The sequence below is a fragment of the Castor canadensis genome, chromosome 6, assembly GCF_047511655.1.
Source record: "Castor canadensis chromosome 6, mCasCan1.hap1v2, whole genome shotgun sequence".
Classification (NCBI taxonomy): Eukaryota; Metazoa; Chordata; class Mammalia; order Rodentia; family Castoridae; genus Castor; species Castor canadensis.
In genome coordinates this window covers 169,890,947-169,915,386 of record NC_133391.1, presented here as the reverse complement: position 1 = coordinate 169,915,386, position 24,440 = coordinate 169,890,947, and the positions used below count along the sequence as shown (strand labels likewise).

Below are 24,440 nucleotides of genomic sequence, written 5' to 3'. Positions count from 1 at the left end.
CTATTGCCCATATTCACCAAAAACAAAGTCTGGTGAAATGTGCCCAAAATAAACCCAGAAAGACTGAGGAAAGATGTGCCCTGGACTACCATCTTCAACCTCATGTGAAACGTTCAAACATAATTAAACTAACACATGGAACCAGAATAATTTACACAGTGGCTGCAGACAGATAAAGTAACAGAAGGAACCAGACAATTCAGGCTTAGGATCATTTGAAGATTGATTGAGCTTTAGACAAGGGCCAATTTAGTTGTAGAAGTTTAATTCGACCTTAGCTATAATGGGGACACACTATTAAGAAGATCACACATATTGTTTTAACTTCAAACCACTGGAGAGGAGCTACTAAAATTACCTAATCTCTTGCTTTGTTCATATCTACATTTAGCTACTATAAAATGTCTTAATGTATACTTAAGCTTCCAACAGGCTCTTAAACAGCTCTAATGTTCAGCATGACTTCCAAATTATTTAAACAAATTGTTAATAAAATGGGTACTTTTTGAAACCTTTTAGTTTGGATGGCAAATAATGATAAAGTCTTAAACAGTTCAGTTGTTAGAAAGACTGCTGCCAAGAGATCTCATTCCAAGAGGAAGTCATATTTAATGTGAAACTTAGTGTAAACCTCTGGGATAGGGTCAGAAAGAAAGATCCTGACTCTCTCGCAACATCGAAACAAGGAGTAAGAGGATGACAATGGTGGGAAGCTCAATGTGGCTTTGCTGTGCCACTAATAGTTATATACAAAAGTGCCAAATGAACATGTGAGAAGAGGTGATGGAATCAATCTAAACAATGTCTTTTAAAAGTCAAAGCCAAGGGTGAACTTCCAGAATGGGACACCCCAGTTATTAGGTCCTGAAATACAATCATGATCAATTTCCATGAGGTCATGTTCATGCTGACTGAAGTCATGACCCCTTCCAGCTGCCATCCTAGGACCACAGTGACTCTCTCAAAGATACCCACAAGCATAAGCTTGTACCAAAGTTACTTTTAAAATTAAATAATTATTGAGTACTTGTTGAAAGCTTACGTTTGCTATAACCAATAATAAAATTGAATGGATGCCAGTTCATCATAGAACAGTATTTATTCTTCACAGAAAAAAAATGAAATTAGGAAGGTAACCTACTTGCTATTTAACTAGGAATAAAATAATTTCAGTTAATTACATGGGTCAGTACCATCACAGTTAGGTTTAATCGTGTTTTATTGATGTAATAAAGGAGTACTTGAGTTCACATGAAGGCAGAAACTGCATTCTCACCTTTGCCCAAAAGTTACAGGTTTCTGCCTTCATTATCTTCAAGTCGATTTCAGGTTAGCCATCCCAGAATATTTGGTGCAGATTTCCATGTTAACAAGTTCCTCAGAGAGAGGATGTTACAGTCTTAGAAAAAAATGACATCTGGCATGGTAAGACTCCCTGTTTAGTTTTTCTGAATGCCAAATCTTGCTTTTCCCACAAAGGCCTTAATCACCTTCTGTGAGAGTAAATCCACTCTCTTGCCAAACTTGGTTTTCCATGTCTTTACACAGTGTGGCTCTAAATGCTTATTACTCTTTAGAGGATATTCTCTGAAGTCTTTCGCTATTTCTAGGATTCCATATATAATGCAATCTCCTATAAAATCTTTGGGAAACTTCTCAGGCAGTCCAGTAGGGAAGAAATCTACAAATGCCAAGTGGACCCAGACAAAACTCATATTCCACCCGAAAACTATCCACTAGGGATGGCTCTCCTAGCACAAATAGAAACTTCAGGAATAGAGCACAAGGTGGAGTTTCTAGAACATGATTATAAGGCTCAGAGCAACTTGAGAAAGATGAGTCACTGAGTCTTAAGAGGTCTGAATTCATCGCCTCGTGACCTCCAGCCACTAATATACTTCCCCACTGTTCTCACCTTGGAGACCACAGTGCCCATTCCTCTAAGGATCAAGTTAAAGACCAATGAGCATCAACTCACTCTTCATCATGAAGCCTCATCCCCCACCACATCCAGAAGTCACCAGATCCTACACATTGAGCCTACAAAATGGACCTCTTTCCCTTTCCTGACCCTACCACCACTCTAATAAGCACCAGTCATTGCAGCAGGGATAAACAGAGAAGAGGCTCCTCAATCACTCTCCCTGCATCTGATCTTGCCTTTTGCCAATTCATTTTCCAAGATGTAGAAAGAGTGGTTGGGAAGATTGACACTGATGGATGCCATTCACTATGGGATGGACACCAGTCAGACAAAATGTTCCCCAATCCTGCTCTGAGTACCCTCGAGTCTCCCACTTTACAGTAAGCACCTCCCTCCACCAGGAGCAGCCTTCTAAACCTTCTCCCTTCTCAGATGTCCAAAAATGGCCCTTATTTGTTCAAACTTCCCTGGATGCCCCTGAATGCCACCTCCCTCTTCCAGGTGCTCTGCAGCCGTGTCTATTTTCCCTTCCACAAGCCTCCTCCCAATTCACTGAAGTAACTTGTCAATGACCCGTCTTCTCAGGCACAATGGAAGATCCATGAGGTTTTCTGCCATGTCTGTCTTGTCTCTCACTTCATGCCTATTACATAGTAAATGGGAAAACATATATGATGAATGAAGAGTGAATTTGAAATGAGGAAGAGACTTATAGTGTGGCAACACTGGAAATGCTTATCAGAGGGTTTCAGGTCTAACAGTTAAAACTGAGTGTTTGACAAATCAGTGTCCAGAATGAAAAGAGAGGCCAAGTAACCTACAACCATTAACCAATTCTGAGCAAGCAGAGTGTATAAGTAGGGGTGGATAAAAGGCAGAGCCTGGTACTACTTTGAGGGCAGAGTGGGGGTAAAGCAGGCAACCACTGGGGCTGAGGACATGAGCTACAGGATGGGAAAGTGGGATCCCCAAGCCCACTTTCCCATTGCTCCTACATTATACTAGGTACCCCTTGCCTACCACTTAGTAGATAGTCAACATAAAACTGTAAAATAATGAATCCTGGGTTCAAATGCTCCAGGATCTCTGCTATTCTATGGTACTAACCTATTCACATAGAGCCAAAGTTTTATCATTCCAACATTATAAATCCTACAGAAACCTTCAAAATTTTAAAGTTTAATTTATGGATAAGATCAGAGGCAAACCTGCTTATTTCTCTCTAGGTCATTTCTCTTTGAATGATTCATTCATTCAAGAAATATTTATTCAAAGCGAGATGCCATGGCTCATGCCTGTAATCCTAGTTACTCATCAGGTGGAGATCAGGAAGATGGCAGTTTGAAGCCAGCCTCAGCAGAAAAGTTCATGAAATCCCCTTTCACCCAGTAAAACTGGGTCTGGTGGTGTGCGTCTGTCATTCTAACTCCTCAGGAAGCAAAAATAGGATAGTGGTTCAAGCCAGTTAAGGCATAAACATAAGACCCTATTTAAAAAATACCTAAGAAGCAAAAAGTATTGGGGGCATGGCTTAAGTGGTAGAGTGCCTGCCTAGCAAGTGCAAGGCCCTGAGTTCAAATTCTAGTACTACCTGTAAGATATACAGATAGATTTAGATAAATATATAGATATAGATTCAGAACCTCATATTTTGGTCATCTCCCAGATACTGTAACAAAACACCTAAGATGATCAACTTGTAAGGAGGAAAGGTTTCTTTTGGCTGATGGTTTCAGAGGTATCAAAGTCCATGTTTGCTAGCCTCATGTCCCTGGATCTATGGCAGCAAAATACGTCATGGAAGGAGCACATGACAGAGAAAGCAACTGACCTTATGGTGGCCAGGAAGCAAAGGGAGAGAAAAAGGAGACAGGACCCCAAAATCCCCTTCAAGAGCACAAGCATTAAACACATGAAATCTGGGGAGACATATAAGATCCAAACTATGACATCTAGCATCTACTACTCACTCTTCTAGAAACTGGTTTGACATTACTGAGCAAAACAGCACGCCTTTGACCATGAATATTGCTGGGGGAGACAGAAAAAAATAACAGTAACAAGAAAGCACATTATTTCAAATAGTGATAAGAGGGAGGAAGGAACTCAATGCAAAGGAATAAGCCACAGCCTTTGTGTGAGGACAGCAATAGGGTATCTCAGTCAGCATGACCAGGGGAGGACAATGATGATGTAAGATCCTAAGGGCTCGATGACAGGAAAGAGCACTAAAAGAAAAAGATCATGCCATTAGGGCACCCAGGGCATCCAGCACAATGCTTGGCCCAGAAGTCTCACTCATTCAATCTTCTGTTTGCTTACTAAGCCATTCATTCCTTCCTAAAGGGTCACTAAGGATTATAGAAGAACAAGGCCCTGCAGTAGACAGAACAGTACAATAACAGAAATGTTCGTTGCTTAATTGAGATAGTTCATGTGAGTTCAAACATTAAAATCTTGTTAACAGGTATTGACCTAAAAAGAGCAATCTCATATGATTCACAGATAATGTTTTATTTCTGGACTAGTAAATATAAACTATGGGAAAGTAAGTAAAACTCTTTAGATGCATGAATTTTCAAGTCCTTTGTAACTGTGCTCCTTCATATATACATATTTATACATATACAAATATATATGTGTATGTATATATGTATTTATTTATCTTTACAAGGAGTTAGCATTTTTAGTTAGAAAAAGAGTCTCATGTCTGAGCTATGGGAAAAATTGTTAACTTTGTTTTATTTACAGAAAATAGTTAAAAATCCTTCCAGTCTGATCTGCTCAGTGTCTTGTCCTTAGTAAAACTACCAACAACCCTAAATCACCATTAATAACCAGGAGGCAAATGGATTGAGGGGAAATGATGAAAAATAATAGCTATGCAACACCAATGCAAACAGTACCATTGTGGCAAAGTGTGGTTTCCCCTCCATTCAGGTCCAATTTGCACATACGTCTTGTTCTCTCTTAATCAGTTTAAAAAAGAATCTTGGACACCTCCTTCACAGTTTGGTGATGAATGAAGTCAAAAGGGATCCATTAGTCATAGGGGTCTGGCATCGTAAGTTAAAATAAGTCACAATTGCGGCTTCTGGAACAGAAAGGAGTTGAACGAGCCCCAGATCTTCTCCTTTTTTCCACAGAACTTATTCTTCTTCACCCTGCACAAAGAGTAAGCAAGAAGCAGCAAATATGCCATTCTGTAACTTCAGCAATGATCAGTATGACTGCATAATAAAGTACTTCCTTTTCATAACATTTTTTACTAAGTGTTTCCATATTCCTAATCTTTAGATCCTCCTCTGAGTGGGAAGCAACGAAGAAATTGAAGCCCAGGCCATGGGAGGGACTTGATTGAAACAATGTTGGAAGAAAATGATGAATACAAGAGCAAAAATCCTGCTCTTCTAATTCATAATCCAGTATTATTCTTCTCTCGTTTCCTGTTTTTTAATTAGGTGTTTTTCATAGATGAGCTATCTCTTTATGCACATAGAATGGTTTTAAAAGTCCACGTTCAGGTTCGATTCTGCCGCACTGTGTGGAATATTCTGGAAAGATCTCAAGAAGAACCTGGTCCCATGCCATCAGAAGCTCTGTTGTGCTCCTGCTTTTCCTTTTAAGGCATTTTAAATTAAAGGAAGCCTTAGACAGCATCTCTCTCCCTCTGACAGCCAAATCCTTTCAATGAAAGCACCAATTTGGTTGAGCTGCAAATTATTTTATCTAATTTAAAAAAGTCATATAAACTTAACCTGAACAAATATGTTCAATGAATGTTCTTCCTGAATTCCAGTCAAAGTTTTCCAGTAATTAAGCATTTTTTTCCTAGAATGTTTTGCACCAAACAGTGGTGTGTGCCAAAGCAAGAAAAGCATTAATGAAAACGAAGAAAAAAATGAAGCCAAATTCAAGGAGTAAAAATGCTCTGCCTTATTTCGTGGAAAAGAGAAGGAAAAATATTCCAAGTGAGGATTAAAATAAGTTCAATGCTGTTGATGTGAATTCTTCTACAAAAATGTGTTAGGACAAGTAAATCTCCCATGTCAAGAATTTTTTTTTTAAGTTCACATAGTCATGTGGGTTGCAGTGTGCCCTGGTAACTCTAAAGGGTTTAAACAATTCACTCTTGTAACATTATTATGCTGGAAGACTTTTGTATCCTTAGAGTGAGAAATAATTGTCCAGAGAATTCTGTCATTACATTGCATCCAAAAAGGCTTCAACTCCCCAGAATGCATCAAATATCTTAAAAAGACAAACATTCTTTACTTCTTTCCAGAATGTCATATAAGTTTTCATTAAATCAGAAAATATGTACAACCTATAGAGTAGTCTTTAAGAAACTGTAGCCAACTGGAAACATTCGTGTTTAGAAAGAAGAAAGAGGGAAGATGAGGAGGCCTGGAAGGGGAAGACCATAACAGCCTCAGAAAAATTTACGATCATTGATTGTCCGATATTGGCCGTAGCAGTTCCTTGCACAAAGCAGATGGTACAATACAGAGCTGTGTCGTCAAATCCCAAGAAACTGAAGTAAGACTGATACTCTGGACCTCTGAAGCTTTTCCAAACAATCTATACTCCAAAGTCAACTGCAGAATGTTTTTTGCATTTTAGCTCTCCCCTTATTCGACATTGTAGCTATTACAGTTTCACACAGACTCATTATACATTTGAATATTAATTTCCAAAAACTCAACACCCATAGGCCAAAAGCTTACTAGTTGTATAGTGCAGTGGTACATTAGTTTTCTACGTAACAAATTAACACTGTGACATATTAGCATAAATTTGGTGGTTTAAAACAAATCAGATTTATTCTCTTACACTTATAGAGGTCATAAATCTGAAATGTTTTTTCTCAGGATGAAAGTAAGACTTTGGCAGGGCCACACTCCCTCCTCAGGGCAAGAGCGGAATCTGCTTGCTTGTCTTTTCAACATCCAGAACTGCATCTTTGGGTCCCTTGGCTCTTGTCTTTCCTCCCATCCTCAAGGCCAGGAGCAGAGCATCTTCAAAACTCTTTCTGCTCCTTCTTCACCCTGCCTTCTCCTCTGGCAAGTCTTTGTCCACCTCCCACTTACAAAGAGTCCTGTGATTACATTTAGAGCCAATAGAATAATCCAGGATATTCTCCTACCTCAATCCTCCTAACTTAATCAGGTCTGCAGAATTCCTCTTGCCACATAAGGTAGCATTCTCAGATTCCGGGAATTAGGGTATCTTTGAAGGCCACTATACTGCTCCACAGCTAGCACAAGTTTATCTTAATATCAGTTTCTAGAATTGTTTCCTAATCACCTTTGCAAAGGAAATTAGGCTTTCTAAGAGTCCTTCAAACAGACCAATTTTTTTAAATTTTTGGTTAGTACAGAGTCTACTCAAACTTATCCTCAAGGATCGTGAAACTTCTGGATAATAAATTATGGGATGGAATCCTCTGACTCCATTATGCAAAGATATAGAAAGATTAAAAATGTTTTTCTTCCAATTTCAAATACACATTTATAACAGTAGCCAAACTCTAAATAGAAATTGGTTCCAAGTAGAGCATGTTTCCTTAGAGCCTGTTGAAAACACAAAGGTTTGCTAATTAAACATCAGCCTATATTTACAAGTAATTGGTTAATTACTGGATGAGTATTTATGGAAAAGATTACCATTTGACACGGGAGACTAAGTTAAACAGAACTACCCATCATCCAATCTGCTGAGGGCCCAGATAAAACAAAAAGGAGGAATTCTCTCTGCTGAGTTGGAGTAACCATCTTCTCCTGCCCTTGGACCTGGGCTCTTCTGGTTCTTGGACTTTCAGACTCCAGATGAATTGCACAACCCACTTGCCTGGTTCTCTAGGCTGCAAACAGCTATATATAGGCCTTCCTGGCCCCTATGATAAGCCAATTTTTTATTTTATATGACACACACACCCACACACACACATCTATCCCTCACTAATATGGGTTTATCCTTAAAGTCCCAGCATGGCAGCTATGAAGCTGGAAGCATCCCTTCTCCCGTGGACCCCTCAAAATGGAGTCCCTCCTCACCTGTATCAGCCTCCTTTCTGTCCCCTACTTCTAAAGGGAGGAAGACACCTAAGTAAGTTTTAATCATGTGGGATACACAGACTCATGTGCTGTGGGACCTCTGACCTCCAAAACCCACTTGTCCATCACACAACTGAAAGTTAGGAATGCAGGAAGACGTTGCTAGAGGTCAGCTTACATGACATTTAGAGTGTGTGGAAGCTCTGATTGAGTTCCACGAAACAAACACAAAAAATGCATGTCTAATATGGCTAAGGCAACAGAGAGTTTAGCAGACAACCTAGGAGAGTGTGCTGTGATTTCAATTTAACCCAGATTGTCTAAGAACTGCACAAACAGAAGAGCTTACAGCTGCTGACAAGGACAGATAAGCAGTGGCACAGCCCGGCTGGTCCCAAGGGTGCTGCAGCTCAGCTCTCCAACAGTACCTGGGTAGCAGCCACCCAGAAGATGCTGCCAGTGCTCAGATGTTGCTCCTGAAGAGCAACTGACATGAAAGTCAGGAAGAAGAAATGGTTCAGTGTTGGTTTAAAATCTGAAATTCCCTGAATTGTGTGATTGTTATTCCTTATTTTCCCCCAAACAATATGCTAGAAATTCAGTCATGCTCCTTGGTACAGAGGTAGGGACCCCCAGAAAACATCACTTCTGCATCAGTTGCACCCAGGGTGCTTTACAGATGAACTGGTGATGGGACTCTTTTCTCTTACTAAATCATTTGCTCATTTCTGCATGCAGTTATTTGACATCGTGAAATGTCATCAAAGAATCTAAGCCATGAGCCGACTCCCTCCAATCTGGTTATCTGTTTCCAAAGCAACTTATTTTCCAGATTTAGAACCCCAAAAAGCAGCACACTAACCTAAAGGATTTTTCCCCTTCTGCTCATGGTTTCTGGTACCAACAGGTGAGAAAGGCCAAAAGAAGCAATGATTTGCATCATATGTGAAAAGAACCATTTGCTGTCCCTTCCAAGAAAAAGCAGCAGGAACCGTGGAAACCAGATAAAACTTCAACAACGACTTGCCATATACAAAGGGCTGGATAATTCTATTTCACTTGAAAAACAACTAACCATGGGCAAATCATTTCCCAGGAGTAGCTAAGTCTGCAGAAAATAGTCCCAGAAACGGGTTATCTAGGCACATCAAGGACCATATAATTTGCTGTGGCATTGTTCAATTATGTTTTTATAATTCAGTTATTTAGCTGTGACTCAATCTCCACCTATATTTTCACATACGCAAAAGATAAAGTTGGGGGCTTCTTTGAGTTAGGTAACCTCTCAGGTGAAAGGCATGTTCTTTTGAAGTGAACTGATGTAATTTTCAAACTATTTAGTTTATACCTAGGGAAGAAGAATGACCTCTTGGATTCTAGCAATTATGTTTACTCAGCTTGTCCTCTAGATTTCCTGTGTAATGATCAATATAAATTTGCAGGTTATTTGCAGAGAAAATAAAGCAGGAAGACTTCTAGTGATGAGGCCGAGCTACTCACTGCCAGGTTTCCATCCATCTCCACTGCATAAGCCAATTCCCCCAGGAACCTGTGTAGATTCTCCCCATACCCTTCCTCCCTGTCTATGCTGCCTCTCCCTTGCTCTCAGATCACTTGTTACTCTTTTTCACACAAGCTCAGGCACTGCTTGATGTTTACTAGAAGCTCAAAGGGAGAAAATGACTATTTTATTTAAAAAAAGAAAACAGGGAAGATACTGAATCACAAGAAAATGGAGTAAAAAAATTATTTAAAATTTGAGTCTCAATGATACTGCTTTAGTCAAAATGACATGCTTTTTTGTCTGTTTTATTTTCATTTCACATTAGGACAGAAAATGTTTTTAAAATTTAATAAATGAAGGCTCATTTGGGGATATCTGCTACTTGAACTACCACTATCAGGGCTAAATTAAGAACTCGGGCATATAAAGCCTTAAATATGATCTTGAGCTCCTCTCTTCCTGGCATATCTGTTTTTTTCTCTTATTTTGCATGTTTGCATGGGGTTTCTTTCATTCTCTGTAAAACATGTCACCACCATTAATATCACTGAGTCACTGTGTACTGATAGAGTGTGGAAATAAGAGCCTATGTTACATGAAGTCACTTTCTAGTGGTGACTTTTTGTACAGTGAGTATCCCACTTTCAATAAAAATCTAAATAGAATCCTAAAAACCTTTCTAAAATTAAATGTTGGCATTACACACAGTGTACTGTTAAAGGACTGACCAAAGTAATATCTATAGATATTAACTTTTTAATATTAAGTTTAATACTGTTCTCTTGTGTAGTGTTAAAAGAGAAGGTTGCTAAGCTTTTCATTATCCATCTCTGGGCTCACAGAGCAAAAAGAAGCATTGCATTACCAAAATGCAAAAAATAATCTGAGCTAGTGCCATGTCCATTCCAGCTTTATTTTAATTTGCTGCTAATTCTCTAATTTGCTCATTTATTTTCTCTAACCATGTAATTAATGCTGAAGGAAGTCTTTTATGGGCCTGCCACTGAGCACACTGTCTGAGTAGAAGGAAAAATTCCTCAGATATGTTTCCAATCACCATGCATGTACGGAAGCCAAAAACATGAAACCAAGCACTGTAAACTATTACAACATCCACACAGTTAAGTGCTAAACGCAGCACAAGCCAAGACAACTAAGACCGTGCTCTGGCCAGCTCAGACTGCTTTCTGAGGCGTGTCAATCAGCTTGCACTTTAGTCCATTCTTTCTACCCTTGGTCACCCTCTTTCTTTTGCTGTAACAGTTTCCCATTGGCTCTGATGCATTTTCCTAAATGATACCCATTTTAATTCTCGTAGACAATGTGCTTCTGCAAATAGCATCATGATACTTAACATAACTACAAGTTTTGACCTTTCTGAAGAAAGGTGCTAGAGGAAAAGCAGACTGTCACTAGACCCCACACAATTCTACATGTGTGTCTGTGAGGAAAGATGGCCAAAAGAGCTGTGTGATGCAGGTTCCTCTATAGCTCCTCAGGAAAGCCCCTCAGAAGAGCCTAGCATCAGCCTTAGATACCCTCTCCCCACACACACATTATAGCCTCAGAGGAAGAAAACCATGCTCTAAATGAGCCACCTTCTTTCCCAAAAGTCATTCGTTTGACGTCTTTTGAGTACCTACCACATACCAGGCATTGTTGTAGGGACTGAGCATACAGAGAACAGAGCAAAGTCTCTGTCTTCCTAGGACCCAGGCTCCAGAGGAAACAACCACCAAATAGATGAATTATTCAAGAAGCCAGAAATCAGCAGCACAAAGGGGTGAGAAGACAAAGTAGAAGGAGGTAGCTGAGAAAGGACACCAAAGGAGAACAACACTGGAGCAAGTCCAACACTGGAGCCAAAAAGGATTGGGAAGCAAAGGATAGAGAAGGAGGGGCAGGGGCTGAGAGCAGAGGTATATGTAATGCCTACCTAAGCCAGGTGTTCAAATTCAACAGTATCAGTGAAAAGCCATGTTGACAGATAGCAAGGACCCTTGATATGTGATAACGAGGCCATTTTACTTCTGTTTACCTCTTAAAACTGTAAGTCCAATCTAGCCATGAGAAAAGCCTCAGAAAAACCCATCTGTGGAATATGCTGCAAGCCCCTGGCCAGTCCTCAAAATTGTCAAGATCATGAAAAACAAGGTTAGTCTGAGAAACTGTCATAGCTAAGAGGAACCTATGAACACATAATGACTAAATGATACATGTTGTCTTAGATGAGGTCCTAGAACAGAAAAAGTATATCAGACAAAAACTGAGGATGTTGAATAAAGTATTGATTTCATTAATAATAAAGCATTAGTGTTTTCTCATTAGTTGTGACAAATGAACCATACTAACATAAGGTTTTACCCAGGGGACGTGAGAACATGGTGGACAGGCCACGTAGCTATGCATCTAAAATTACAACAAAATGTTTTTGAAAGTTTATTTTGTTAAAAAGTTCCTCTGACTAGAAATAATAATTCTAGAGCAAAATCATATTTGAAAAACAAAAAACATGAATGTGAAACAATTGTACAGATTAATTATTCAGGATTTAATGCCAGTCAGGGTATTCCTGCTAAGTGGTTTGTCAATTCTACTTGAGCCTTCAAAGCCAGCCATTCCATTTCCTTAGGGCTCTAAATCATTATGTTTTCCCCCATTGATCCTAGCTTTTTCCCCTAGGGACACAAATTACAAGGGAAATTTCCTTTCCCATCAACAGCCTTTTACTCCGGCCGGAGAGACCTCTTTGACTAAACTACTTCCTTTCCTTTTTGGTGAGACTCCCTTCACCTATAATGTGTCATGTCTAGAGTGTACACAACGCCCTCCTGTCTCCAGGGAGACAGATTGTGCCAGGGAGGGTGCTTGGTGTCCACCCAGGTCACAGATCTGAGGAGAAGACAAGGTCAGAGTGCCAGCCACTGCCATGCTTGTCCCCAGGCTCCTCATCAATGGTCTCTGTGGGTCCAGGTACCTCAAGGGGCTCTTCCTGTTTCCTAAGGACCAAGATTAACCTAGTATCGAGAACAGAGTCCCAGGCAGCTGTCTGTGGAGGATGCCTTCATCTGGATGGTAAGAACCTTCTTAACAGACTTCACTTCTTCCCTCCTTTGCCACTCTGCAACCCAAACCATCAACACTCAGAGATTATTCAGAAAAGGAAGCTGACAACTTCCATGGGGAAAGACAAGATGGGCTAATGTAATAAGTGATCTCATATCACTGGAACAGCCAGGCTGTGCCAAAGAGAAAATGAGAGAGGACAAAGACAGCAAGGACAAATAAAGGCTCCTGAATATTTCTAATTCCACACCATCTAAAATGAATAATTTTAAACTTAAAAGTTCAACCAAGACTGTGAGGTCAATGTTAATTATGGAATTAATAATATTTAATGGAAGCTGAAATTTCCCGAATTTGTTCTTGCACAAAAGCCTTAGGCTTTTGTGTCTCCCCTTTGTACTTTAACTGTTGAAACTCATGTCCATTCTTAACCAAGTTGGCTTTCAACTGAAATTAAATCCACACAGCCTTTTACATACTGACATGACAGATGCAGCTTTCTTTCGTTGAGTCACATGTAATATTATTTAAACACTTTCTTGGGGACCAATTTCCTTTTCCAAACTGTGCACATGCATATTTTGAGGTTTTTAAAATAAGATAAACCAATTAGTAAGTGATTTGACTTACATAGCTAATAAGAGTTTAATATCAGCTGAAGAGATCCACCATTATTTAAATAAAATGGGCACTAATGTGTCCAATCAAGAAAAAATGAAATCAAGAAATGGAAAGCTGAGTAATGACCAAACTGGGTCCCCAAAGAGAACCAGGTGGCTCCAGAAAAAACTGAACAGAAAGCACATTGGTTACAGTTGCCTTTTTCAAATGATTACATATCTCCTTCATTTCCAGAATCTTGTCACAGTCCCATGAGAGATACAAGCTCCAGTACTATCTTAGCAGTATCATCTTTCTTAGAAGGGGTGGTTTCAGTATCTTAAATGATAGACTTAATGACACTCATGAGCCTTGTAAACACTGTAACATTTAAAGTGAAAAATCTTTGTAGTGTTTTTCAGGTCATAAAAACTATTCTACATTGTGTAAAATTATTTACAAAATCTCAAAAATCAAAACAAATGCAATCCAAGTTAAGTGACTCTGTTTACCTATTGCAGCTTGCATCAAAATGCCAGTATGTGCCTCCTTCAGCTGCAGGCACTGTGATTCACTGCCTTAGACGGAATATGGACTGGAATGATGTCCCCAGCAGTTCATGTCCACTCAGATCCTCAGAATATTACGCTATTTGGAAACAGGAGTTTGGCAGCTGTAATTAGTTAAATTAAGATGAGGTCATTGATGTCACAGTGGATTGAGATGGGACTTAATCCAATTGCTGGTGTCCTTACAGGGCCATGTGAAGACATAAGCCACAAAAAGAGAGAACTCCCTGTGACCACTGAGACAGACCTCGCAGTGATGCTTCTACAAGCCAGGGAACACCAAGGACTGCTGACAACAGCAGAAGCCCAGAGAGAGCCCAGGAAGAGAGCTATCAGAGGCTTTTTCCAGAAGGAACCAACTTGTCAGTACCTTGATTTTGGACTTCTGGGCTCCAAAACTAAGAGAGAATCAATCTCAGATGCTTAAAAGCACCAATTGTGTGACAATTTGTTATGGTAGCTTTAGGGGAAAAACATAGACAATAATAATGACCGTAACAAAAGAGTGAAAATAAACTTAGTTAGAGTATAAGAACTTAGCAAATTCTCAATTATTACTAATGTAATTACAAATAAATATACATGAATGCCTTCTTGTGTAACTTAGCAAATACTTAATGAACTGAAAGTTTTCTTCCTGTGGAGGGATTTGAGTTCAGGGTTTTACATGTCAGCCATGAGCTATAAACATACATGTTATAGATGCCCAAATCATTAGACACTTTGACTTACGCACCATGGGAGGCTAAAGACAAGCTAACAAAACAGAAAGGGAGCAGGAAGACTGAGATGTGTCAGAGGTAGACATGGCATACATTTCTAGCAGTAATGAGATGTAAAACAAGGTAACAAAGTATTAGTGTGATTTATATGAAATTCCCAATAGTTGACCATTTTGAGCTACAAAAACAACTTTGTCATAGTGGAAAACTATGGCCAGTGAGCCAGAGATGGCCCTTGGCCTATATGTGTGAATAAAATTTTATTGGAACACAGCCACACCCACACATCTGCATACTGCCAATGGCTGCTTTCATGGTACAAGAACAGAACTGAGTGGTCATGACAGAGATCATATGACCCTTGAAGCCTACAACATTCCTGGTTTAACCTAATATTTATATCAAATGCCTGGCAGCAATACTAAGACAACAGAAATTTAGGAGGAGTGAGGCTGGTGTAAATCGAGTTGTTAGTCACCTCTGAGAGCTCAAAGTTGATCTGGGACTTGAGAAAGAGGGCAGGATGTGATGCAAAGCAACAGGTCATGCTGAATCCAGAAGACACAAGGAGGTTTCAGTGGATGGCAAAGATTGACAATGGTTATGCATGCCTCCTCTGCTCCAAGTGTCAGGAGTTCCTGGTATTCCAGGCCCTCTCCCTCCTGAGATCCTTGCATGAACCAGAAAAGTCTGAGGAAATTTCAGAAAGCTCAGAATTCCTTGGCAATAGACAGGTATGGCCTCTTTTCTTCTTTAAGCATGAATCAGTAGAGGGATGGACAGCAGCAGGATTGACGTGGTCTATTAGGAAGATTAATTTCTGATAGATTTGAAGTAACTCAGTCTAGAGCAAAACTTGTTTTATTTGGAATCTCTATGCTTGTGGCCTTTTGCAGGGTTGTAACGTGAAGAATAACTAATGATTGCAATACTTATATTTTAAAGAAATATGGACAAATCTGGAACCTCTTTAGGTTAGATTCAAACAAAAAAGTAATCAAAAAAGCCTTTTGTCCTTCATTAATGAGCCACACATCCCATTTGAAACACGACCTGGTATAAAGCTTGTGTTACACATTAAGCAGGAAAGTTCTGCTACCAAATGCTTCCCAGGAATAAAAGCTGAAAGGTAGAAAAGAATTTGCCTGAGTCCAAATGGATAAAAGGGGACCAAATTATCCATCACTTCAATTATCCAAAAGCATATTAAAAAGGGGCAATAAATATCTAAGTTTAGGATTAACCAGAAAGCCAAGTTGGATATGAATGTACAAACCAGTATCTAAATAGACATTTGCATGTTTATATATGTGAGATTAAATCTATCTTAGACCACATTTGTGACGGCTGCCCCAGGCAATAGAGTTTACTGATTTTATCAAAACTAATTCACAAGTACCTTTGATTATATAACCTAGCTAACCAGGGCCTGATAAAGACCTCAGCTTGCAAAATTAGAATTATCCTGGTTAGGAAGCAACACAATTGCTCCCAATTCTCTTATGAAAATATTGTTGGCCCTTGTTACCCTGCAGTTTCTTCCTGTGGTCTTCTCAGCAGTGAACTTGAGAACCATCATGGGCTGAAGGTCCCAAGAAGCCCTGGGGTGACGTGGTTTCACACCGGAGGTTCTGGTCCTTGGTTCCTTCCTTACTTGAGGCCAGCCCTCCTCTGTGCAAGGAGCAGTCAGAGGCCAAGATTTCGGTCCTGGCTTCTGCACTCACAGCCTCATCTGCTTTTCCCTCTCCTATGCTCTGGATGACAACTTAACACCTGAGACAGCTACCTATTAAGGTAGGTTGTCAGTGACTGAAGGATGGCGCCTCCACCTCCTGACACACATTAGTAAAAGACACTGGAGTTTTTAACTTCTCTCATTCTTCCTTTTTGCTCGCAGGATGGACTTTCATGAAACCCATGGAGCACTAATGTTAACAATAGTCATCTGGGAATGCAGTTTCTGTCAGGGTCCATCGGGGAAAGATGGCACACTGCAGGTGGTTGGGTGAGAAAAATGTAATCCCAGTAGTGTTGATAAGTGGTGGGAAGCCCAGGGAATAGGAGAGAGTCAGGGCTGGTGACAGAGGGTTCAGCTGCCATCTGAAGACCTGACCAAGCTAGAAGAGGAAACATTTACCAGGTCCTGAGGGAGCTGAGGCCTTAGAAAGAAGGATTCGGCTGGCTTTTGGAGGCTCCCCTCAGGGCACTACTCCCTCTCATTCTCTCTACAGCTCCCAGGAGAGGAAGTCAACCAGAAGCAGAGGGTAACAAGTCTTGGATTTACTCCAGCACCTGGGAAGGCTTTAGAGGATCTTGCAGGGCAAGCAGAAGACACTCAGCAGAAAGAGATAAGAAACCATAACCTGCCCTTTCTCTAACACAAAGAAAAATTTGTTCTTATGTTAAGTGGGGCACCACTTCCCAGCCCTGGTTTTATTTTTAGCAAATTTTGCTACTTTTCTTCACCTCTCGGTGTGGGTATCCCTGTGCAGGCAACATACAGAGGAGGCAATCCAACCGCATTGTGCAAAGTGCTTTTGAGTACAGAAAAACTTCAAACCCCACATCAATTTGAAACAAGAATTCTTATTCATTGACTCATCACAACAGAGCTGCTAACATTATAGCGTGCTCCCTGTGGAAGACACTAATGTGTGAGCATGTATGAACACCTTTTTGTTAGCTAAGAACTCCTGGGATCATGTTTTAGTTGAGGAAAGTGAGGTATACCAAGATTGAGTACATTCCTCAAGTTCTGATAGCTAGTGAGTAGCAGAACTGAGCTACAAATACAACAACAAAATTCACTCTCTCAAATACTATATTTATATTGCCTTACCATTATACTAATAAGGTCTACAAGACCCTGTTATTTAAAAAAAAAAATCCTACAACTACTCTTCATGGAGTAAAATGTCCATCGTTATGAAAAGAATCATCCATTTTGTAATTTGCATGTTGAATATGCTTAAGAGCCCATGTGTTATCTCCCAAATCCTGTCTTCATAGAAATGAAGGAGGCAATGACTGACTTAAGCAAGAGATTACACTTTTATCTTGTCAGTTCCTACACCCTGAACAGCACAGTGAGGAATGGTGCAGCAGATGGTGTTTTCCACAGATGGCCTCCACATAGCCTCCCTGCCCATGTGTTCCCTCCCCCCCGGCCTGCTGGCCTCTCCCCAATCAGGGAGCACTTGAATTCTCCAACCCTGTGACTGTGAGAAAGCCCTAGAATATCCCTGGCCGGCAGAATACAGCAGAAGTGGCCCTGTGCCAGTTTCTGGGCATGGCCTTTAAATGGCCTGGAACTGGAAACTTCCATTTCCCCGTGTCTTGAAGCCCATGTCTTCGTGCAGAGGACAGAGGCCATATAGTGGGTCAGCTTAGCATGGGATGTGTGAATGAAGTCACTCATGTATCTAGCTCTTAGGGGCCCTGAAGCCTCCAGCCCCCATCACCATGTGACTGCAGCTGCAGGAGAACCAAGGAACCACCCAGTTGAGCCCAGACTATTCAATGTGAGGCACATTGACAAATTAGAGTTTGAAGTCACTAAGCTATGGGATAATTCTCTGCATAGCAAGAGATCCCTGAAACAAACAAGTTTATTGATTACACTTTTTCTTTTTTAGAAAAGTGGAAAAAATAAGAAGGCCCTGAGCTGGAAATAAGGGGACTACATACTTGCATACGTTCCAAAGTAGAAAAGCAATTTCACCTGGAAAGCAGGAGTCTACAGGGGACTTTGGGAGAATCTAGCTCTCAAGGTCTAGTGAGCTTTTAGGGTTTCATAGTTCTTAGGATATGACCATTTTAGTTTCAGGATTTGTAGCTTATGGAAAATCCACCAAGTTTTGAGCTTGTTGTAGCACTGTCCAGATGGTTCTGGTTATTACCAAAGTCACTGGTTCCAGTTTTGAAAACACAGCCAGCTGTCAGCTACATCCTGATCTCAGGAACCACCGTCTACAATGGCCGTGTGCTCCAGGGATGGTAGCCAGGCCTTGGGTGTGAATGGCTGCCCACCTCAGCCTGCCAACTCTGTCTCACACCATTTCTATCCTACATTCCTGGAGCAAAAGCCCCACAGTCTTCTTCCTGGCTTCCAGGCTTGTCGACACCTTTCTAAGAGGTCAGGATCCCAGTTGGCCACCCTGGTGGGCAGCCTGCCTTCCTGGAAAGTTGCCAGCACGCCCTACTCCTATCCAGTCACCCTCTGCGTACCACACAGCCCCTCTCCAACAACTTCAGGGCATGAAATGTGACCTTGATTTCATACTGAGCTACAGAACCGAACTTACTAACACATTTCAATTAAAACAAAATAAAACTTGGAGACCCTTTATTCCAGGAATATTTCTGACACTGACCTCTAGGCTTCTGCCAACAATACTAAGATATTTACTGAACTGAGGCCCAGAATTTTTTTTTCACCCTATAAACTATAATATATAATATACCTTCAAATACTGCCCTCCTCCTAAGAACATAACCCTTATAAAATTCCATGACTACATTTGAACCTTATGTTTTCTTTTCTAAGTCTGAACTTAGCTTCCTACTACTCATTCATTCTGTTTAGAGGTCTTCAACAAGAAGTTGAAGGGTCAGGAGAGGGTTACAGCACAAAAATCCTTTTGGTAGCCTGAACGATTACTAAGTCTCTTCTCACTAACTGAATATCCAGACCTTCCTTTCTTTTGGTCTCCTTTGCATCATTCACCACTGCAGTATTATGGTTTGGGTGTGACTTGCCCACACTAACATTCATGGCAAAATTTAATTGCCAATGTAACCGTAGTGAAAGGTGGTAGGGCATATGGAGGTTTTTAAGAGGGATTACTGTTCTCCATGAGAACAGGTTGTTATGCTCTATCTGGTACCCTATGTCCCTTCTCTCCCTTCTTTGTTCTACCTTCCGTTGAATCACAAGGAGGCCTCAGCAGAAATAGCACATCCCAGCACCAGGCTCTTGGACTTTAAGAATGATGAGCCAGAATAAACCTCTTCCATCTATGAATAATCCAGTTGCAGGGGCTCTGCTATAGCAACAGAAAATGGACTAAGAGTAGCCTTCTGAATGGTCATCTGAAATCTAAGCACCATAAAATCCAGAAAGCATCACACCCAGATATACTCAATAGCTCGTATCTAACAAGGCTCAGAGTTAGCACCACCTCTGAAGACAGAGCAAAGCACAAGAGAGAGCTGGGAAGCCATGGAGAGGTACACAGGGCTTTTGTTAGGACAAGGCACTTGTTCCTAATTCCCCTTGCTGTTCTTGATCTTTGTCTTCTCAAGCCTTCTTAGATCTGACCATTTCCAGAGATGTGTATCACAAGCAAAGGCAGTAATCCTTTGGTGTGTCGAATTATACTTCAAAGGGAGAGATCACGTGTTAAAAAGAAAACATAAGGTTCACACACGGCTGCTGGTGATGATGAGAGTTCAGATATTCCCATTTAGACATGCATATCTTTACACGTAGAGTCTTGATGACTGCACATAATTTGATGGATAATTACAACAAAAATATGTGTATCCAAACTAAACAACCCAAAAGAAAAACATACATAATTGATAAACTCAAGTCTAAAACAACAATCTGACCTGCGCGTGCGCACACACACACACACACACACACACACTATTCCTTTGTAATACCTCCTTCTTTATTGTAAAAGTAATTTCCAAAATTTATTCCAAATAAGTGTTTCTCTTTCAGGTTTTCGTAAAAGGGAAAACCAGTGGGAGTCCGCTCATTCTTTTGAGAAATGGCGGTTCCACTGCCTTTGCCCACAACTTGAGCTGAAATGCTCCAAGGCATTCTAATGTCATGCGTCCCACTGATCATAAACTCAGAAGCAGCATGTGGGATACACATAAGGAAGGCTTGGAAAAGACAGAAATGATCCTTCTCCAAAGTGCAGAGTGCAAGTAGGGAATCTTGACCAACACACTGGACTCACTTTGAAGAGGAACAGTCTAGTAAACCCAGACTCCATGCTAAAGAGCTGGACATGAAGTGAGGGCATGGGTGGGCTGTCCTCAGCAGGAGTGTCCGCAGAAGTGAGTTTTAAGCAGCTTAGTTGTCTCACACTGCTCCAGCATCTATTTTCATTTTTATATCCTGAGGCTCTTCCATTTCTGGAAAGGCCATCTTCCTCGCCCTAATCTTGACTGCAAAGTGAATTAGACACTGCAAAAGAACATTCTGCATCAAAAGTAAATTAAATGGGCCTGTCCCCAGAAAGCCACAGGAAACAAAATGCACATTTGGGGCCCTTTGAGACCCAGCACTCTGACCAAAAAGGGGCCCCATGCCCTCTCCCTCTCCCCAAAGAGCAATGTCACAGAGAGGTGACAGGCTCCAAACTTCTCTGTGATCCCAAAAACAAATCCTATCAAGATTTATTTATTAACCTTGAAGCCATTTCTGGTTCTAGGCCACCTCTGCTGGTGAACTACGTCTACAGACACCATATCCTGACTACTTTTGCTCTCTAACATGGATGCTAACAAAATGCCAAAGACTATTTCAGAGACCCTGAACTGGAAGGTCCTCCCAGGAGGCCTGGGCAGGTACCACCTCTGTGTGTCTGCCAGCTGGGGTCCCTCCAAACTTCTGGAGCTCCCTTTAGCCTCAGCAGTAAGGGAGCTCCACCAAGCATGAAGTTGTTGAAGACTTTTGTCCTTCCCTGTTCCCATGCCCAATTCCTTCTCCCTCTTTCTATCACCATAACCCTGGCCTGAGATTCCTAGGGAACTGGAGTATCAGTTCAGATTCTTGAAGAACACCAGGGGAAAGCAGAATCCATGCCAGAACCACAGACACCAGCTAGGAAATGGGTATGGAGAGAGTAAAAACCATCTCAGGCCTCTGCTCTGTCATTCCAGAGCCGGGCATTGGGATGGATCCAGAGCAAGTACCTGGTAAGCACTTCCTGTTAGAACAATTGCCCTGTTTCCTTGGTGCCTTCACTAGAGCTATATTACAATAAAAGCAAGTCAATTGTCCTAGTGATAATGGCACCCCAAAATAAGCATCTCTTTAAGAACTCAATAGATCACCTCTGAAGGTTTAGAAAAGGCCTGTCTGGATGCAAAGAGAAGTGGACAGCCTCAATAGTGTCCTCTAGACTCTGGGATTCCAAGGAATGGTTATATCAACTAGGAAATCAGATATCACCCAATAAATCAGACACAAAACTCAATCAAATGCATTTCCCTTCCTTTGATTCAAATCTACCCTGTCTGCCATGCCAATTTAAATTAACACAAAGCATTTGTCAGAATAAAGCTATTAAATTAGCCCATCCTTTTGTAAGCTATGGATTACTTTACAGGCAAACAAAAAACCCTTAGGGGAAAAACAGGAATGAATGGACATTGCAGAGGGCACCTGTGTGTGTATAAGGTGATGATGCATTTCTCTGGACATGTAACCATGATGCTTTCAAAGAGAAATGGTCATTTGTCTCTGAGACAATTAAGGGCAGCATGTGGAATCACAGACCTTTTCATGGAGGGTAACTGTATTCCCCCTTGTTCTCCCACAGATGAAAGGCCACTGTGACAACCAAGCCCTTTCTTCACTGGAGGTCCAGCACCCTTCTCCTTTGACCTTTTTTTCACATAAACAAAAAAGAAGAGGAAAACAGATCTCAGCTGTTCTTTATGCTCCCTACTAATACAATAAGATGTCCTTGTTGGGTATTTAATAGACCTCACACCAACAGACTTGCATCTTCTTGTAGCTTAAACATGCTCCCAGTCTTATGCAGTGCTTACTGTGGCCGGCTCCTACTTCCAAAGCTTCTGGGATCTTTATTCACAATTAGAGATTAACCTTTTGTTTTCTCCAGAGAGTAATGTATTATTTGACCACAGCCATCAATCCTAGTGTTGGATTTAGGTTGACAGTTCAAAGATGCTAAGCATACTGATTTGTGGAGTCCTTGATACCTTGGTGTCCAAAATACTATCACTAATTTTGGATCATTGGAACTCATCCACCACAGGACACATTTGAACACAATAAAAATAGCACAGCTGTCCTTCTGAACATGTCAACGTACTACATCAACAGAGTCGTGCTTCTAGTTACAGAACTGGCTTGCTCCTCTGGAATGCAGGAAAGGAGTGGAATTTTGTAATGTGGAATTTCTAAGGTTGTCCATAAGGTTTTTTTAAATTTTTTTTTCACTTTAGGACTAAAGGTTAAATAGTAAATTATAAATAGAGGATTTAATGTCTTATCTCTAATTATAAGCAGGCCATATTGTATATTTTAGATAAGACAGCCTTCTAAAATATTAACTGTGAAACAATTCATACTATTTCATAATACTTTTTGGGTTTCCAACACTGAAATGTGAAGCATTCAATTAAATAAATCTAATTAATCATTTGGAAGTTAATATGGGCAAAGGAAACAGCTAACCAACTCCCAATTGCTCAGAAGAGCAAAGCATTTCAAACACGTATATTTTATAAGTTTCATGTGTGCTTCTAATTATGTCTCTATATAAACTTCTTTAGCTTTCTTTCAGTTCTTAAGAATACGCTAAATTCTTTTATATGGACTCATCTACATTTTTTCTTCCCATGTATCAGAAAGACACAAAAGGTAGATTTTGCTGACACTGATGCCCCCTTCATACTGGATTTTTTTTTAAATATGTGACATAAACTATAACATATTTGAGTTATATTGTAATTATCAGGTCAAATGGCTGACAAAACCGTGGATCAGTCCCAATGGTTGTGCTGAAGAGACACACAGACCCACACTGAAGAGAAACAAAGACAAACATAGCACTCCTGTAGACGTTTGGAGAGCAGCCTTCCCTAACATGCTTTTGATTTGTTTTCCTAAATTTAGCCCTGCAGGCTTAATTAAACCCAGTAGCCAACTCTGCATTCATTCAAAAGTCCAATTAAAGAAGAATCCACAAAGGCCACTTGGCCCTGAGGACCTCCCATGAGTCCCCAACAGGAGCACTTCACTAATTGTGGCCTTTGTGTGTGTCTTAATGATGTTTCTGCCATGCCTCCAATCCTGACCTTTATTCTTCCCACTTAGGGCCTTCTTCAACAACCTCAAGGCAGGAAGTTTGTGTCCAAAAGCCAATTCTAAAATATATACTTTTAATTAGAAAAAAAAATTAAAAGGCCATTGAAAGGCACTTACTAGCAAATCTAAAACTGCTTTAAAGTGCATATATTACCAGCACTAATTAAAAGGGACTCTTGATTACAGATTGGGGGTGAACTTGTAACCTCAGCGTAAGGGCCACAATGGAGCCCATTCTGAGAGGAAGTCACCAACATTCCACACCTCAGTGTCAAATTGGATAGTACTGCTTCCTGGCTTTCAGTAGACCCCAGGATCAGAAAGGACAAGGATGAAAAGGATCAGGGCTGGGGGGTCACTTTTGCAAAAATGGCTGCTGCCTCAGAAGCAAGAGGAAGACAGAGAGGTCAACCTGGACTTCAGCCTGGAAACAAATCAAGACTAAATGGAACCAAGGCTCTCTGGAGTTTAGTGTGGCCATGTCTATTTTGGGGAGACCTTTTCCTTCCCATGCCTCTCTCTCATGCTAACCCCAAACACCCTCCCAATATGCCAGACACAGTGAAGTCCAAGCACTTGTGTTTTGCTATGATTTGTATATAGTTTGTCCCTGAAAGGTTGATGCTGGAAGCTTGGCCCTCAGAGTGGTGGTGTTGAGGTGATGGAACCCTCAAGACATGGAGCCTTGTGCAAAGTTATAACTAGCTTCCTGTCTCACCAGGACATCACTCTAGCCATTGGGTTGCCATCCACCAAGAGAGCCTCACCAGAGTCAAGTTATGCCAGTACCATGCCTTTTAACCTCCAGAACCATGAACTAAGTGAACTTTTCTTTCTAAAGTTACCCAGCCTTGAGTATTTCATTACAGTAATAGAAAATGTGCCAATACACATTTACTTGGCAAAGTTCTAGAAAGGGT

The 24,440-nt window shown here is 40.7% G+C and overlaps 1 protein-coding gene across 10 annotated transcripts in view; it reads right to left on the bottom strand.

Moving 5' to 3' along the window:
- Window positions 1-24,440, bottom strand: part of Sema5a (semaphorin 5A) — a 435,987-nt gene that overhangs the window by 400,350 nt on the left and 11,197 nt on the right. The window contains exon 1 of one of the 10 annotated variants that reach the window (XM_074077742.1): window positions 4,831-7,362. The exons of the other annotated variants lie outside the window; for them this stretch is intronic. The gene's annotated coding sequence lies outside the window, so the exon portion shown is untranslated. Of the gene's footprint in view, window positions 1-4,830; window positions 7,363-24,440 lie in introns of those variants that run through there. 10 annotated transcript variants of the gene reach the window in all.